This window comes from Teleopsis dalmanni, chromosome 1 (genome assembly GCF_002237135.1).
Source record: "Teleopsis dalmanni isolate 2A chromosome 1, ASM223713v2, whole genome shotgun sequence".
NCBI classification, from domain to species: Eukaryota; Metazoa; Arthropoda; class Insecta; order Diptera; family Diopsidae; genus Teleopsis; species Teleopsis dalmanni.
In genome coordinates this window covers 9,491,203-9,510,535 of record NC_051846.1, presented here as the reverse complement: position 1 = coordinate 9,510,535, position 19,333 = coordinate 9,491,203, and the positions used below count along the sequence as shown (strand labels likewise).

The 19,333-nt window shown below is 31.2% G+C and overlaps 2 long non-coding RNA genes across 2 annotated transcripts; one reads left to right on the top strand and one right to left on the bottom strand.

Annotated features, from left to right (window-relative positions):
• Nucleotides 1–1,757: 1,757 nt before the first annotated feature.
• On the bottom strand, nucleotides 1,758–2,301 carry LOC119673050. Its single transcript, XR_005251997.1, has 2 exons — nucleotides 1,929–2,301; nucleotides 1,758–1,868 (listed from the first exon to the last, which is right to left on the bottom strand). It is a non-coding gene; the product is annotated as an uncharacterized LOC119673050 (long non-coding RNA).
• A 7,571-nt stretch (nucleotides 2,302–9,872) lies between these two features.
• Nucleotides 9,873–18,189, top strand: LOC119672836. The gene is made up of 5 exons (XR_005251958.1): nucleotides 9,873–10,105; nucleotides 10,174–10,298; nucleotides 10,410–10,496; nucleotides 13,179–13,524; nucleotides 17,622–18,189. It is a non-coding gene; the product is annotated as an uncharacterized LOC119672836 (long non-coding RNA).
• Nucleotides 18,190–19,333: the final 1,144 nt, after the last annotated feature.

The following is a 19,333-nucleotide window of genomic DNA, read 5'->3' as shown; positions in this document are numbered from 1 at the left end:
CTATTAACTTCGAAAACTAAAACTGAAATTTTCTTATTCAATAAAGATATAACACTTTCTCATAAAATTATATGACGTTCATTTCGGCTTTAACGCCCGTTCACGCTAAAAACTTTTACGACTTCTTCACTTGGTTTGATGGGTGCTTATCTGGATCGGTGTGTGTGTTTGTTGTCCTGACAGTCAACACAAAAACATTTATGTAGATGTTCTACATTTCCACATCTGTACGAATCTCATATGTGTACTCATAACAGATACTCGTATTCAGTATCGAATCTAATCTGGTTTTATTGATATTGGCACAATTTTGCAGTTTTGTTTATAAACAAAAAACTCCACATAAAAATATTTGATTAGATAAAATGAGAAATGAAATTATATGGAAACCATTGAACTTAAGGTAAGTTCTTGAGGGAAAGAAAATACTTGAATGAATTATATGTAACAGTTACAGATGCGATGAGTTATTTCAGGAAAACAACAAAAATATTTGGTTTATGTAGTAAAAAAATCTTTATGAAATTGGAATTCTATTATTATAAGAAAAGATTACTTTTTTAGAGAGATCTATGACTCCAAATTGAATAAAAAAAAATACGATTCGAGTTAATTAATAAGCAATTAAAAATTAAAATATTTGATAATATTTTCGTATACTCAAGACTGTATCTTACAATTGATGCTACCGATTTTGATTTTAATACTAGAAACCCATATATACTAAAGGTCTCTAATACTTCCATACAAAATGCCATAGAACACCTTACTAGAGTTCCACTTCTCTTCACAATATTGTCTTTTCGATGTTTTGTTTTAAAAGCTCATTAATTACACTTATAATAAAACCTGTTGAAATTTCGACATCATAATTTCTTAGACATAAGAAATGACATGTTCTCTTCTTAGACATAGTTTTTGCATTTGCATTGTTGCTCTTTTTTCTACCATGTTAAAGTTTTATAAAGATGTATACAATAAACAGTAAAAAAATGAATATATTTCAAACGATTATAATCTTAAAATTAATAATACTAAGACTAAAATAATAAAAAAAAATAAATGTGCCATTGAACTTGAAAATTACTTTAGAAAACTTCTGCACAAACATATTTAATGTTAAAAAGTTTGTCACCCAATTGGGCTTGTTCAGTTTGTGTTGGCGTTTGTTTAAACACACATCATCACTTTAACATCTATTGCTCATAGTGCTGTTCTCCAAGCTGTCAAGGTGAGGCTTTGTTTACATAGAAAATTTTTGAAGCTTGAAATCATAGCCCACATTACTCCTGACAGGCATACATATTGTAAAAATATTAACACCATCATATTTTTACATGCTTGCCATCCGATTTACTATAAAATCTGCAATTATTTTAGAATCCTCTATTACTCCTTATAAATCATATCCAATGTTTAAGGTATTGACTATAAAGATCAAGATGCATTAGACCTAATTATAGTAGGAAGATTTGATAATTTCCTCTTGGTATTCCCAGCGCACGAAAAACATACGAGTATAATGACCAACGCATAAGACAAAAATCCGTGATCGTAAGACTGCACCTGCAGCATAATCCGAAACTAAACGGTATACCCAACAGAAGCAAAAATTGGGCAGTTAATGAGTTATTTCCACTTGAAGGATGGTTTTAAAAAGTATGTTCACTAAAGCAAGTCATTATTAAAAAGGTTAAATTTTGGTACTGTCAGATCCAGACAGGAAGTGAAATAAAAAAAAAATAAATAAAAAAGAATTGACTGCTTTTAAGACATTTATTAATTTAGAAATCATAATAAACAGCATTTGAGGTTTTTAATATAAAAATAAATTGGCATCATGTCAGACAGTTCTTCAGTTATTACACCTGTAAGACAAATTTAATAAATTATTGTTAATATAACTTCAGTTAATACGAATATATTACTCTTTCAACCAATATCGGTTACACGAGATTTAAAACTTTGAATGAGTACCAAGTTTAACCAACTTCATAATGATCTCTAAGGGTAGAATTTTGTTGTAAACCATTGTCATCATGTTAGTGTATAACTGACGGAATTGAAAACTTAATGCTACTTCTTGACTACAAGTTATGGTACAGATATGGTGAGGAGTTTCCCTACACTGAAATACGCTTAATACACGCGAGTCTTCATCGAAAGATTTGCTGAAGAAAAATACAATTTTTGGGACATCTGTTTCGGAGTCCATAACTGCAGATTTTGAACCAAAAACACCGTTTTCATTAAATTTGTTCCGAAATTTAGAGCAATATTGAACCAAAAATATATCTAAAGGAAATTTATATATTATTTATTATTAAAAAAAAAAATTTTAAGTTTTAGAAAATTTTTTTTTTGGGTGCTAAGATTAAAATTTGGTGAGTTAAATATTAAATTTAAATTACTATCGTCTCCAACACATTGTATACGAAAATGCTTACTCTATCATCTTATGGTATTATAGATCTGAATGGTCTCTAACATAATTTATTAAATTTTTTCAACTGGCTGGTATCCAATTCTTTTATTCTTTCCAATTCAGTAGCAGTGGTATCAGTTTAACGTATTCTTGGACGACTCTTTCGTTATGTGTTTTGAATCTCGTAGACCAAGTGTGCCTTATAGATCTCAAGATGTATTTATTATTCCATCATCTTATGGATGATTTTAACGATGACGATAACTCATTTTTGGGTGACTCTTTCGTTATATGTTTAGAACCTAGTAGAATAAGTGCTCCTATATAATTACGGTTTTTCTTGAACGTAATTACTTACCTTATAGATCTCACGATATTTTCATTAATACAGTCGGAGAAATTTGTTTTTGTTAGGTTGTTATTTAGTACAAAATAATATTCGTTGGCAATTTTTTCTTCAACAAATAAATTCGAGAAACTGCAGTCGTATAATATAATGATAATAAACTGCTCAAAAGTTAGATATACACTTTATTCCAATGTTATATAAACATGTAATCTAAGTCCCACAGGAAGACTATTACTCAGGGCATAGCAGAGTATCCTCAGATTGAGGATAAAAAGAAGTAATAATAATAATAAGGATAAGCACAAAAAGAACACAGGAGTTCTGAGTGGTTTTCTGAAGCACCTCTTCTTTGTAGCTCGTTCACTTTGCAATTGCTGAAACTATCTCAACGACTAGGAATCCAGATTAGACATTGTTTATGTGGTACTACACCTTAAATTATTAAATTTATATATACTTTGAGTAGAAAATTTCCTTAAAAATCGACTCACGAAACAGACGATAAATGTATGTGCAAGCATTCTTAATCCTTTCGAGTTGTTTAATGTCCATGTTCAAATAAACACCTTAAGAAAAGAAAACAAAACAACTAGAAAAGAAAAACGGGATAAAAAGGAACGAGTAAGTAAAATAGGAAAATCACAAAACTCGAAACATTTGCACAAGTATTACGTGCAAGGCATATCCTTAAGTCCTTTCGGTTTGTGCTTTCCTTTTTCTTGTACTGTGACACCGTTTTCACTAACGAAATCACGTGACAAACGATTGAATGCACTTTGGTTGCCTTTTCACTTAAAAGCAAGATTTCAATCACTGAAAGGTGAAATGCGCATAATGAAAGAAAGTTTATTTCATTCGCAAAGGTTTTTGCGTGGCAGTTAAACGGAAATGACAGAAGCAATAGTGCGGCTTCCGGTTGAGTACAGGAAAAAGGAACTCAGGAACTTGGGAACTCGGGAGCTCGCCGTTGAGTAAGTAGTGAAGATTTAAGTAGCGTAAAATAAACAAGAAAAACTGTATTCCCAACTAAATAAATAAATAGAAATGTACTGCTTCAATAACTTGCATTTCAAGGCTTATTTAACCCAAAATCTGACTTAAGGCAGAAACACGAACTAAGACCGCATGTGGTGGCGCGCTGAAGGCACGTGCCAAGTGAGTATGCAAATGAGCGCAAGGACAACTCGCACATGGCACATATGAGCAGTTCCGAGCTTGATTTGCTATGATATATGAGCGTCACTTTAAATTTAATTTGCAGAAGTTTAAAAATGCTCAACAACAGGAAAAATCGCATGCCACGCTGTTAAGCATTATCGAATCCGCAACAAATCCCATGTTGCGCCAGCGGACGTGACTGGCATCTGTGAAGAAACAATCCTATTTATTGCTACAAACAAAGCAGCAACTTACGTTTTATTGACGCGTTGCTAGGTTGCGTGTGGGCTTTCGCTGACTATGTAATCTATGTTCTTAATTTCCGATAGTAATGAATGTACCATAAATCTTGCCAAGCGTTTCGACAACCTATTTTTTTGTGTGTGTCCCGTACTTCTTTGTTCTAATACTTTTTGTTTTTCCCCTTTTCCCCCATTGTGCGTTTGACATTTCGCTCCGTGTACGTTTTTCCTTTTGCGAAACTTGAAAATAATTTTCTAAAGTTTTGGTTGTTCTAACGCATTTGGTGTTTCGACATCGACATTATCCTGAAGGCGCCACATCCTGGTACCCTTTTGCATATTACCTCCGTTGTTGGTGTTCCTATTGTTCTTGCAGTTTAGTTTGATGGAGTCGCAAATGGTGCAAGGTGCTATCGGTATTTGTTCCATATTCGCACAACTTTGCAGTGAAATCATTGTTTCCGTGTGAAATTCAATTTCTTATTGTAAATCTTTGGCATTACATTTGAGAAGTTGTGCATTATTTTGTATAGCACACCCTCTCTTTTAAAGTTTTCTATAGGTGTTGACCTTATTTCAAGACAAGAATGATTAATATTGTTAAGAAGTTAAGTGTTTTATGAGTATGAATAATTTAAAAGTGGGACATTGTCTGAAAATGGGTTATCGTACTTTAAGAGTTTAAAGTTAAAAAAAATTTCAATTTGAGATATTTTATCGAAGTTAAAGGAAATTTAAAGAGTTGAAGGAAGCTGAATTGTAAAAATACATAGTCCTCGATTCATCACTGGAAAATGGTAGCAATGGTGTCAATGGTATCAAAAATGAGGTCATATGTTAAGAAACAAAAGTGATGGATATTGCAAATACGATAAAGGTCATCTCCTGATATTGCTTCTGCTTGGGTCTTGTAGCATATAACTAATTAACAAATTTAATAATTTAAAATTTAATTTTAAATTATTTAAAAAAATTTGCAATTTTATTATTTACAAATGACGAACTAATACTTTACTTAAATGAGGTGTAATGAAGTTACTCGTTTGAAAAATTTGATCACTAAAACTTAATTAGTGAGTAAATAAAACACAAGTCAACATAAATATATATCTAATTATGGAATGGACTGATAGATAGAGTTGGCTGGCTAAGCCTACGCAAAGACCGCTATAAGGTCCAGATACTAGATTAAAGACCTTAGAGTCTGTTAATGATGCTAAACACTACTTTAAATGTGTATATCATTAGCTTCCCTTTCAGGATAGAAGGCCTACAAACTTTCGAGGTGAGGTATGTTTGTCATAGGAAGTGACTAAAATCAAGTGCACATCACCGTATACTGTTCAAAGTATAAATTGTAGTGAGTAGTACTTATGGAACCAGACCTAAGGCGTAAGTCTGATACCATGGGTGTCATAGCCAAAATCTTTGGCTGTCCTGACCAATAGAGGTTAAGTACTTTAATTGGAGTTTCTCGGTATACAAAGTTAAAAAATCCGAAGGTACGCGGTTGGTGGACTATATGTATTCATTTCGTATTTCATACATATTTCATTTGATTTGAAGTTATATTTTCCAGGCGGGTGTTGGAACCCCAAGAACAGTTAAGGTTTCAGATGGGTTTCTCGCCTTGATAAGTTGGAAACTATGCTCAACAGTGTAGCTTTAATTTTTACGGGTGGAAATTTTTGACATGTGTTAAGAGCACTAATCCGTTACGACATAATGGCATATGATTAGGTTAAAAAACTATATTTTCTGTATGTCACTAATAAATTGTAAGAGGTGGTTTGATCCTAACAACTTTCACAGTAAGACCTTTATCCTGGATAAAGCGAATGAACATAACAGAGTCCCACAGTATACATCAAAAAGCAGCTTTCGATATCCACCTTAAGGATCACATTTATGTCTTAATGTCTGAGTTCAGTATCCGTGTACAGTTAATATGATTCTGCAGAATAACGTTGAGCAGAACATGTAGTTTCATAAAGGTTGGATCAAATCCTTAAAATCTGGCGATGCTTCAGGCAAGGTACTTAACTGTCATGTAATGTATTCAATTTTGTTGTGAAAATGATGTCAAACACAATAGCATTATAATGACACAATGTGCTAAAAATGTTTCTAGTTCTTTATTCACGTCACCGTCGCCGTCACCGACATCATTGGGCATAGCTAGCGTAATGTTATTGCTGCGGTTGTTACTATCGTAAAGTGTCCTTCAAAATTGGATTTAGATTCTAACGTAATGAACAATAACGATGTAGTCTTAAATTCAGATATAGAATTATCAATATCAATAGGTGTTAATTAGGATCTAAAGAGGTCCACTTGAAAGAGAAGCATAGCAGTAAGTAAATAAGTAAGTAGAAAATTGCGAGGTAGAACCCTCTATCGATCAGCAATACTTACGCACTGTAGGTCGCTATTGCTACTTGTGCTTCTATATGGCGCGGAAGGATGAACTTTAGAATGATAAAGATGCGCTAAGATTTTTCAGGAAACAATTCAGTCTTACCTTTGGAAAGTATCGCAAAGTAACAGATATTCGAGGAAATAATGCACGGTTTTTTCATGTATTCTTTTCGTTACTGCTGGTGCTGTCTTCCTGCTGGGTATGCGATGCAACCATACAATTATTATATTAAAACACCAAATCAATTTCGGTATCTCTTTCAATATATATTTGAATATCTTGCGTGAAATATGTGTTTGCATATGAACCCAAGGACTTTACAGGTACTTAATTTACATCTTAATCTTGGCTATGCTTTTACGGCCATCAACTTAATATACCTATACTCACCCCTCTTCTATTTGCCAATTTGTCTATTGCTGTCTTGCACTATTGAATGGTTTCTAAAGATGGATGAAGGGTGGTTTACAAAGACGTCTATTGTACAGTTAGTTGTTTCTTTTAAGCATACAAATTCTGCCAATTTTGTAACAGCAAATACTTCTGCCTCAAATACACTACAATAATACATTAAGAAAAGAAAATAGTTTTTTATTAAGTGGTTTTAAATTAAATAACATACTTCAATTCAAACACACTAATCCTCGGTATTTATTCTCTCTACGAGCTGCCTTATAAGTTATTTAATAGCTGATTAAGTCTTTCGTTCCTAATTATTATATCCTAACAGATTTTAAAATTTATTTCAAATGATAAAATTTAATTAACTCATTTTACTTGTCGCTTGTATCTGCTGTGGTACATAAAACACGGATCCGATTAACTTGAAATATAATAAATTAACCCTCAACGCAGTTACAGTACAGATTACCACAAAAGGTATATATATCTATATATATTTATATATATATTTACAAGAAGGCACAAAGGCACGAAGAAAAAATTAGAGTGGGGAAGTGTAAATCAAAGCATTTTATCTGCTTTAAGCTGTGCGCTACTCTAACATCGCCGTAGTCACACCTACCGAAAATTCCATTTCGACCGTGTCCTTATTGTGCTTTTTTGGGTGTGCATTCGACTATCTCCGGAGCCACCATGCGACAAATGTTGAACACTCGCCGGTTAACCTTTCTTTTTGTGTCGTAAGCTATGCGTTTTCTAATTTATGCTCATTTTTGTGTGTTTGTGTTCGTCGTAATAAATTAAAGGATTCTTGTTTTCCACTAAAAACTCATATAAATGCCATATACTCGTGTGTCCTTAATGGCGGCAGTGCAATAACAATTTATCGCACTTTGAGAACGACACCAATATAGCGACGATACAAATATGCTTTCACCTGGCCGAAAAGGATTGTCTGGTATTTATCCCTAAACGTTAAAATACGCTTTATCGCTTTGGTTAAGTCTGAACTATGTATTTTTTAGGTACATATCGGCTTTAAATGGTTCAGTTAGGTTCACATCGGTTCAGCTCAGCGTATAACTAACGATATTTTAAGGCACTAAGGACAATGGCTGTGGATACGGCAATAAAACTTAGGCCATTGGCAACGACAATCGACATTAAAGCTGATTGTGTTTCTAAATGTATTTCACTTTTAAATGGGTTTTTGTGGTTAAGTTACTAAATTGTGCTCTGTTGTTGTACTAAAAATTTTAAAAAATTGTTCAATTACATCTAAGAGCTCGTAAATACAGTGAAAGTATTTTATTGTTAGAAATATGTGTAAAAGTAAAAAGAAGTTTAATCAGATTCGAATGAATTGGTGTTATTGTACTTTTTTCAAAAAATTTTTATTCTTGCCATTATAAATGATAAAAAAAGGCTTAGATATTTATCGGATAATGTCTTTAATATTATGACTGATTAATATTTTGTGATTTATTAAATAAATTTTGGAATTTCTTGGTAAAATTGAATAATCTATGTAAAACTCACATGAATTCTGAATATTCTAATTATTTTATTGTATTGTTAACACACAATGAAGTTCTCTTACCATATAATATCATTCAACAACTAAAAATATTATCGTAATATGATTTCTTTCTGAATTTGATTATTTCTCTAGTATGACAATATAATAGCTGAACAAAGACTATGTGAAACTATATTGTTATAACACTAGGCAATCTATTTTGAAATCTTATAAATTAATCTCAACTTATATCTTATTTTTTGTAAGACTTATAAATCCTATAAATCTTAAAAAATCTTCAATTTTATAGATGATAGGTTGTTTAAGCGGTGGATAAAGGTCAACAAATGTAAATCATTGCAGGCTATATACCACCTCATAAAATGAGGATGCTCAGTAGTTAAATTCAACAATATTGCAATTCTACGATAACTGAGAATATACATATTTGAATCTAAAAAGGTTTGATATAAATATTCCATATATTTCTGAAGATTTTATAAAACAGTCAAACAGTTACTACTCGTTTTGGAATAGGATTAGTACTCATTGATATAAAATAAGCATAAAATTTATTACACAAAAAATAATTTCTTACATAAAGGATGAAACTCCTTCTTCTATACATCATACAACTCTTGGATATATTAAAGTATCTCTAAAATAGAAATCCTGCGCATGGATCAAATGTGTAAATTTCGTTTCTTCTTAGTCTTCATCTTATAATGATCCATCTTCCAGTACTTTTCTTTCTAACTGTTACTTTTTCTTCATATTATCGTTATATGGCTAATAGTAAAAATTATTTGGAAACGATCAGTAAACATGTCAGTAATATATTCGAGATCTAATCGTTTGGATATAAAAAGGTTGGAAAGATTTCACGGTTTTGATATACCAAATATCAAAATAAAAAAGAACAAGTTTGTATTTTACATACAATCACCCAAGTTTCACTTTTTCCACTTTTTCCTTTCTATTTTAAAGGATTATTCAACTATTTAATAGTTCCACAAATGGTTCCCCTTTTTATGAAGCGGGTCGTGAAACACCATGCTCTCAGATTTTATTATAAACTAATATCTTGGCCACACTATTACAGTTGGTCCCGCTCCTCGATTAAGTACGCCGTTTACTAGTGACCTATAGCTAACCTAAATAAAGACTACTTATTTCTATGATTATCAGCTGTTTTAATATTGCTAAAACAAATTAGCAATAAAATTAAATTTGAATAGAAAATATATTAAATGCATTCATAAGAATAAATGAATATTTTATATGCTTGCCATGCTTTTCTAGTTTATATGAAATTAAATTAAAAATATAATATTTTATGATATATTTAAACAATTTTTTTTTTAACTAGAATATATTTAGAATTCACTTGTAATTTTTGAGGCACCTTTATTTTTTTAAAAATATTATTGCAATTGGCATAACTCAATCAAAATTTTCAGACAAACTAAAAATAAGCAGTAAAAATAATTCATATTAGACCTACCTACACAAAATATTAATATAATTACCTCAAATCGCCAGCAAGGATTCTGTTAGAGGAGAGGATCGAATCATATTTCTTTTAAGTCAGGTAAGGTTTTTTAGGTAAATTATGGTTATAGGTATTAAAGTTTATATCAAACCTAACATAATATATAGTAAAGAGTGAAAGAACACATATATATGGCCATTGATATCTGCACATTTTACTAAAATGATAGCTACTTCCATTTACCGCTATCAGATACGGTGACGCAAAAAAACTCATATTTATTTAGAACCAGGTAAGGTCCTTTAAGTAGGCTTTTTATACCTTAAAGTTTCTTTAAATTTAATACTTCAACTAAACAAAGAGCTATAAAACGCTATATATTTAATTATTATTGTCATTGTAGAATCGTTAACTTTTGTAAACTGTTTCCATAAATCGCCATCAAAACTCAGGTAAAGGGGAGAAGAAAGCCATATTTACTTAGAACCAGGTAAGTTCTTAAATAAGTTTAGAATAAGGTAATCTTAGAATCGGTAAGATCCTTTGAATAAGTTTAGCATTTCTTTAAAGGAAACTTAAATTAAATACATCAACTCAACAGAGTGTGGCAGAAGACTGTATTACGTCTATATAGTTGATGTAACTACCAACTCTTTCACAATACCAAAGTAATAGTGTTTACAAACTATCACAAAACTGAACTGCGAGTTAATTCTCTATATTGCTATAAATTGTTAGGTACAAAAGAGGAGAAAGCAATACTACTTGAGAACCTGGTAAAATCCTTCAAGTTATGTTTCAGTTATTTTTATATTTTTTTGAAACGTAACAAAATAGCCAAACAAAGAGCGGGAGAAGTCTATATTACATTTTTGAACTATATTACATTTTGAATTCTTTAAATTATCTGTGATCTGTGAGTTTATATAGAAAATATAGAAAAACATCTATAAAGGGTAGTTCCTTTAAAATATTTCTCATATCTCTAACTTATTCATTAGAATAAAATAATTATTTTAAATGCATACCTTGTATTATAGAGAATATTTAATAGTTTTGCAGCAATTAAACAAATTTTATACCAAATAGATTTAGCATAAACTCCGACTTATAAATTTTAATAACGATTTAAGGACAAACTCATCGTTCGTTTCAAGTACGCCAGGTTTCATTAAAATGCAAACACCAAACCCAACTTTGCGGAATAAAATGAAAAATTTGCATTGAAGACCTTACATAGGAAACCAAAGGAGCAAACTTTTCTATATTATACAACAATGGAGAACAGATTTAATTTAAGGGTATCAGCGATGAGTACATGAAGCGAGTTGGCGGTCTCATATGTTGGAACGATGTCAGCTATGAAAGTGAACTTTCTGTAAATTGTGTTAGAAAAATATCCTTAAGGTATTCATGGGAAACACAAACATGTTAGTGAGCAGTTATGGTGATATGCACAACTGCGAACGGTACCGTATATCACTCACCATTGAAATCCACTGCAGTTGGTTGCATACTCGTAAGCGTTGCTATATATGTGATTCAGAGTCGCGAACGCAGGATATGAAGTTTAATCCGAAAGCATTGTCAGCTGACGCTCCCAAGCACTGCGAAACACATGCGATTGAGTTGCTTTATTGTAACCACGGTTACTTTACCTTTACTTTAGTGTTCGGTTCGGTTTGGTTTGTTTTGGTTCTGTACTGTTCTGTTCTGTTCTGTTCTCTTTTTCATATATAATAGAGTAAGTTTTTATAGGTTTTGTTTGCAGTATGGTGATGCCACAAAGTCCTGCTCCATTTGCAAACAGTTTTATTTCCTTTCTTTGTTACATTCATGAATTTTTAAATTATTTTAAAATTTATACGTATGAGAAGTGCAAGCATTCCTACATGCAGAGCCTCATGCGACTACGTGTATACGTTTGAGGACATTGCTATTGTTGTAGGATTTCATTGAATCCCATTGTAAGACCATGTCAACAACAACAATAACAACAAAAGCAGCAACCTGTGTGCAATAATACACGAAAGTTTTTGTCATTGTGAAAACAATATTTTTGCTTCTGCAAAGTATCAAAAGCCATTTTATTGCCATATGCCGTTTATATACTTGACCCATATTTTATTGGTAGCTTTATTTTTTTTTCTGTCCATTACCATTCAACTTACTTTAATATGCACTCCCAAGCATGACCTAATTTATTTGCTGCACTGCAATGCAACTTTACACAATTCAATATTCAAGCAGCCAAAAATTGCATATGCAAACTGACTTAATTAACAGCCAATATGGTTTGACGTATTGATCAATTGCAATAAAAGCGCATAAAACAAATATCTAATCCTCATCTAAATATTGTAGACACGTCCTTTCCAAATCCATAGCCGAAGTCATTGCAAAGCCCAATGCAAATAATATTTGCTTTATCCTAACCGCAAGTTGCAGGCTGCCAATGCAGCAGCCAATGACGTTTACCTAGTGGTCGGAATAGTAGCCACAAATATTCCTTGTATACAAGCATAAATTATATCGGCCATCCTTGCCCTTTGGGCTGCAACTGTTGCCAACTTTGGTTAGTCATTAGCCAAATGACACAAAAGGCATGGCTGCATGCAACGATGTTGACTTCAAATGATGCAGTCTAGCTGCCCAATTACTATTATTGCTGCAGTGTGGCAAATTAATAATGTGTCAATGGGAAAATGAATGTTGCACACCCAACGTTGGAGATCAATTAAGGCAAATATTAGTTTTGGGCTGCCATAAATATTTTGGAACTACGTACCGAATTTTGAGTATGTGTTTGGTTTATTTCATGAATGTAATTTGATTGTCGAAGCTGTGGAAATTATTAATATATTTCAACGCCTGTGAAAAATACTTAAAAAATATTTAAAAAAATTTTAAATTGAATTGGATTCACATATCACACAAAATAATATTCAATAATTCATACAAAAATTTGTCACAAAATTCATATATAAAACCGCTTGAAAGAATTTTATTATAAAAAAAATATTTTTTTAAAATCAGCTGCGTTACAGTAGACAATAGAGTTTTAGGCCTTTCAAGCTTACTATGCTTTATGCAATTAAAATAACTTTTTTAGAAGTATTAAAAGATGAAATCTTAAAATAATATTAGATACTAACAATTCTCTTTTAAATAGGTTTCATCGCATCAGTTCATAAGCAAGAGGGATTTCAAGTAAATAAGTGCGCTGCATAAACTGAAAATTAAGCAAACGCGTGTACACACTAGAGAAGTCATCTACAGCGGTTCTTGACCTGTGCAATCTGAAAAGAAATATTTTGTGATTCTTGACCAGTGCAACCTGTGAAGTGACCTCTTGCTGTTGTTGATCTATTTAATCTGAGAGGTAATTTTTGACTGCACTTAGACTGTGCGATCTGCGAAGTGATCTTTTGCGATTCTTGGCGTATGCAATTTGGGAAGTGATCTTTTGCGGTCATTGGACTAATAACTATTTTGACAGACAGTACCTGGCTGACGAGGTATAGTATATTTTGAACGCCTATATTAGTTATAATGTCATATAAAATCTTATATACCATTCTATAATCTTTATCAAATGTAGTAAAAGATATGTTGTTTAGTGTAGGTTTTTAACTTTAAGTATCAAGCAAAGTTTATCCGTGTGAACTTGATCATATTGGACTACTTCTACTTCTACCTCTATTGGACTACTTCTTTACTTCTATTTTTAAGCAAATCACTTCTTGAACTTCTGAAAAGAAAATTACCTATGCTTAAGGATCTGTATTGTAAGGTGCTTCCAAAAACGAATGACACGAAGTCTAGACGTAGACCTAAAAAGTACATTCATATTAAGTATCATTTTTAAGTAATGTAAAAACGGTCCGGGAGATTGAGTTTCGATGAAGAGGGAGTGTTTTAGTCCCTATATCTTATGCAACCATGTTAGAGAGTTGGGCACATAATTCTGGTGACAGTGGGAATTGATGGTACTTAAACCATGCCATCTTTTTAAGATAAACAACAAATGAATTTATATTTTCGTTGATTATTTAGTAGTTTTATTAAAATGTACTATTTCTTATGGTTAAGATAAGAGGTGCCAGAACCAGCACAGAGTTTTTGCAATATAAAGTCAAACAAGCGCTAAGCCGTTCAATATATTTACTTTTATATCAAAATAAATATAAGCAATTGACAAAAAATCCAAAAAATAGGAGTACCTAATAAAATAATAATCAAATTACTATAACAATCAATATAAGCGATAATAATATTGTAAATATGAAAAGAATCACCAAATGATTTTTGGGAACTTGGCACTTAGCCTTATTGTAGATACATAACTGCATAATAATTTCGTTTTATTCAATGGTAGGTGGCACCTATTTAATTATTTTTATTAAAATAATTTTACGGTCTTTACCATTTCAAAATTTTAACTCTTTTAATTTGTTTTGTTGAAGATTCTTAAAATTGTTTTTCAGATTAATCCGTACAGTTTTGCTTTAATCAAAAGTCTTTCCTTCCATTTCCATTTTGGAATTGCTATGAAAACTTGAAGTTGCTCTTCGTTTTAATGTCATTTTGCCTCTTTGTCTTTGGCCATAACAGATTTTTTGTTGCAAGTAAAAGCTAAGTTCATATTTGGATTAGCATTTTAGTTGATTGCCAAAAAGCATTTGCTTAAACATCATTTCCATGAAAACTGTTACTGCCACTTTAGCATATCCTTGGCAACTTCCTGCAAACTTGTAGCATAAAATCGTTTCTGGTTGCTACAAGGATCTGCACATAAAACAAAATCAAATTTTATAAAAAAATTTACCAAAAACGGAAGCTGTTTTGGTATGTTTCCTTCCTTCCTATTGTAAAAATTATTTCGCATTTTTTCCCTGCCACTACACTCATCATACTCATGTATCTTCCCTTTTTTACTCTTTTTCCTATGCATATATACGAGAGTACATAACATATATGCAAATATTAACTCTATTGTTTTCTTGCTTAAGCTGTCTTCTTGGCGCTGAAAAATTTATCTGGAGAAGCCTTAAATACCTTAAAAACTCAGTAAGTCTCAAGTCGTTGGGTTTAGTATGCAAGTTACTTTGCCAAAAAATGGTCGAAATGCGATAAAAAAATGGCGGTAAAATGTAATGTAAACATTTTTTTCGCGTCAACTTAAAATGGTGATTTTCTACTATTTTATTTAAGAGAATGTAAAAAAAATTAAATGTTTGCGTACTTGAACTTGTACGAAAGGCATTGGCTGGCAACCTTTCTTCTAACTATTCATGTCGCTTGGCTTTGAAAGTTTTGTTAATTTTAGTAGCTCACTTTTCATCACAGCAACTCTCTCTCGGTGAACTACTCACACTAACTTTCTTACTTACATTCATACCCACAGTCATCAGTCTTCAGCACTTGCAGTACATAAATTCCTAATAGAAGACCGACCGCATAGGAAAAATAAATATTTTAACCTAAGTTTTACTATTTTTTTTTTTTTTTGTTAATTTTTGTCTAATAAATTTATGGTCCAAAAAGGTGTTGAAAAGGTGATGAAGTTTTTAAAAGTTGCCTTTTTAAAAACTTTATTAACTGCTTTTTTAGGAACGAAAAGTGTGGCAGAAGTTAATAAAGTTCAATTTTTAATAGATACTTTTTAAAATATTTTTTATAAGTAAAGTTCGGAATATGATAAGATATTAATTTCATTTCTTTTTTAGAAATATAATTCATATAATGTTAGATAGCGCTTAAAGTCATATATAGTTAAATAAGTTAATTGCAATATTAGCATTAATCCTGCTATAATATAAATAAACCCAATTTTAATAAACCATTTTTCTATTTAGAATTTAAAACACTTAACTAATATAGTATGATATAGACTTAGAATCATGTTTAAAATAAAACAAATTTTCAGTAAACATAACTAAAAGTATGGCACCTGAACACGGATTCTGTAAACCCGTACACGTATTACTTACTACCTATCTATTAAGTACAATTCAGCAATAGTAATAAATTAACTAATAGTTAAGATTGTACTACTTCTATCCAATGAAGAATGTTTTTAAGAAAAGAATAAGTAAAAGAATTTGTAAATAGAGCAGTTTTTAATATTAAAGCAGGGGGACTTCAAGTATAAATGCAACATGGGTTACTGAACACATCCGACGCCATAAGAATCGTCATAGTATTGTAAATAATTAATACTCTCATACTCATATATATTCGATAATACTCATAACTTTTTATTAACGGATGGAATGTCCAAAACAATTTCAAAAAACTATGTCTAGAACCATGTCGAAAACAATGCCCCAAACATTGTCCCAAATGTCCCAAATAATGTCCAATAAAATGTTCAAAACAATCTTCAAAACAATGTCCAAAACATTTTCTCTGTGAATGTCTAAAACGGATCATTGAATAGCAGTGCATTATCCATCTTATGCATAGACTTGTTAACTCAAACAAAATATGGAAAAATGAGACCCTGAAATGACTTCACGATCACTAAAAGATTAACGATGGGTGAAAAACTGGAAGTAATACAATAGACCACCTGAGTGGCGGTCAGGTGGCCGTATATAATAATATTAATCATTTAAATTCAAGTAAAAGAAGAAGTATAGTCTTAAATTTACTGTTTCTTATCCTATGAAAGTAACTTCATAAAAATATGTGATGCAGTGATATCAATGAGTTGTTGATAGTAGAATAATAGTATGCACTGACTATCTTCTTAATGTTAATGTTACGGATTTGGTTGGCACACTGTTTTGACTTAGTAATGTTATTTTCTAAAAGTTGTAAAAAATAACTTGGCACAAACGAAGTGTGAACAACTCGATTTTATTTGATAAAATGAACTCAGAACTGAACAAATGCTCACAAATATATACGACTATGAATGCATGATTCGCATATAGGATTTTCGTTGGCACAATCAATTCTATGACGGCTATTAAAATCTTGAATGTGATGATTAAGCATATAACTTAAGTCCATAAAAAACTTTCAGGTATTTGTGGAATTCACCAAATAAAAAACTGAAATACCAACAAGGACGGGTCATCACATTTGGCAGGAAAATTTGACCACACGAAAAGGTTATGCTCGTATTTTTTTCTACAGTTTGACGATGAAAAATATTAAACCGTTCAGTAATATATTGATATGCTGAAACTATTCCAAATGAGTTCTGTTAAAGTCAAATATATCAAGCATTGTAACTGGTGATAACATGCAACATCGCCAAAAGAGACAGAAATCAAGACATCAGAGTATGGCTGGAAGTCACCAGAAAAACCAAAAAAACAGAACTCTAATGAAATTTTCGTTGTCTTGAAAGAAGATTATTTCTTTCAATACAGTTTTTGTTTTTTTTTTTGAGGCAGGTCTTAATCGATCTGTGACAAACCAAGCATACATTATTTACTAGATATGATATATGTTCAGTACTAACAAATTAATAGAATGTTAAGAGTAAATATAAATACCTTCGGGAAGTAAAATTTATATATATAGAAATCTTAGCAAAAAATAAAAAAACATTATTTCTTCACAATACTAAATAAAATTCTTTTCTCTTTCATTATTCCAGAAGAAACGCACCCGAAATTTGTTTTGGACTTAATCAAGCACTGACACGCATTATAGTCTAGTAGCAATATGAATTTTGAGCAGATAGATTTATTAACACCAAATGAAGCGGAACATTTATTCTATACCACCAATCTTGGTATAAATATCAGGCGTAGACACTATGAGCAACTGGCAGACGAGTTGGTGTTTGTGATGACACCAGCTGTTGAGCCGGAACTTTTTGAAGCCTATATTTATTATCGCAGTAATGGTTCTGTAGCCTTTCTGGACAAATTCTGTTGTCGTTCCGCCGATATAAAATTGTTCTATAAGGTAAGAGGATTCAGTAGTTCATTAGGTGTTGAGGTGAATCGTCGGTGCTCAGCAGAAACAGCTCTTATCTTGGCAATGCATCTTTAAGTCTGAAATACATGGAAGAAGAAAGGATGTAGTGCTACTTGTAGCATGCTGTGGTATCAATCTGATTATAGAATTTTTGGAATTCATGATTATAATTTGAGTTTGAAATTATTTTTACAGTATGTAAAAACTTGATAAAATGAAAAATCTAAAAATTAGTGCCTAAAAATCCAAAAAATTTGTAAAATCTTGTGAGACTAAAACTTATTTTTGTATATCCAAAGCCCATTTATTTTTTATATACTTGCCTATGTAATGCTAATAAATTTGTAGTTGCATATAAGAAACTATTTCTGGTGTTTTAAATCATTTCTGTATGTTTTAATTACCCATTACCGAAATTCTAGAAATTGTCATATCACAAAAGCTCACATGTATTGGTAGCGCCGATGAAATTTTGATTTTAAAATATATATATAATTAAATAATTTAATTATTTTATAGCTAGTTTATGATTTCGTTCTGATATAACATAGTAAGTGAATTTGTTAATTAAATTTCACAATAAATTAACAAAACTCTAAGTTCGAACATAAAATGTACGGCTATGCCTCATTTGGTTAATGAACACTGACTCTGAGCTTCAAATTTGGTGGGGCGCGAATTCAACCCTTGGTATTTGCAGTCTCAAACAATTATTAACGAATATTAAAATATAATAAATAATTCCAATACTACTTAGAATGGATACTCGATTACTCGAGTAATCAAACTGTAGAAAATGGGGGTTAGAGATATTACACAATACAAGTTCTGTAATGGGACAAATGAAACAGGCAATTTATAAAGTGTAGGAGTAAGGAGATAAGTTGATTAACCATAATTAATGTTTAAAGATAAACACTTTTGAAAAAAAAAACGCTTGGAAGATCAAACGCGATGAAGAGATTTGACGAATAAAAGAGAGAAGCACATATCACCGATTTTTAAGGTTCACAATTTTTTAATTGTCAATATCATAAATATCATTTATATTGATTTATGTTTTATTATATGAAAAAATATGATTTAGTCTTATTTTATATTAAGATTAGTTTAAAACATAATATGTCACCGATAATATATTTGAAACACTACATACATTAGTAAAAATGAGTTGAGTCCTTTAAGTTTAAAGTGATTGCTTGGGCGAATCCATTTTCCGCTGTCTGCTTTCTGGTTCCTTATATTTTGTTTTCTTCCTTCAAAAGAAAATGAAATGAAATTTTTTAACGCCAAGTTTAATGTTTCTAAGTTTCTTTTGTCCTGTTGGTCATTGCTGGTCTTGGTCTGTGAATTCTACTCTCAACTTTTGCTAAATCATTGTCATTA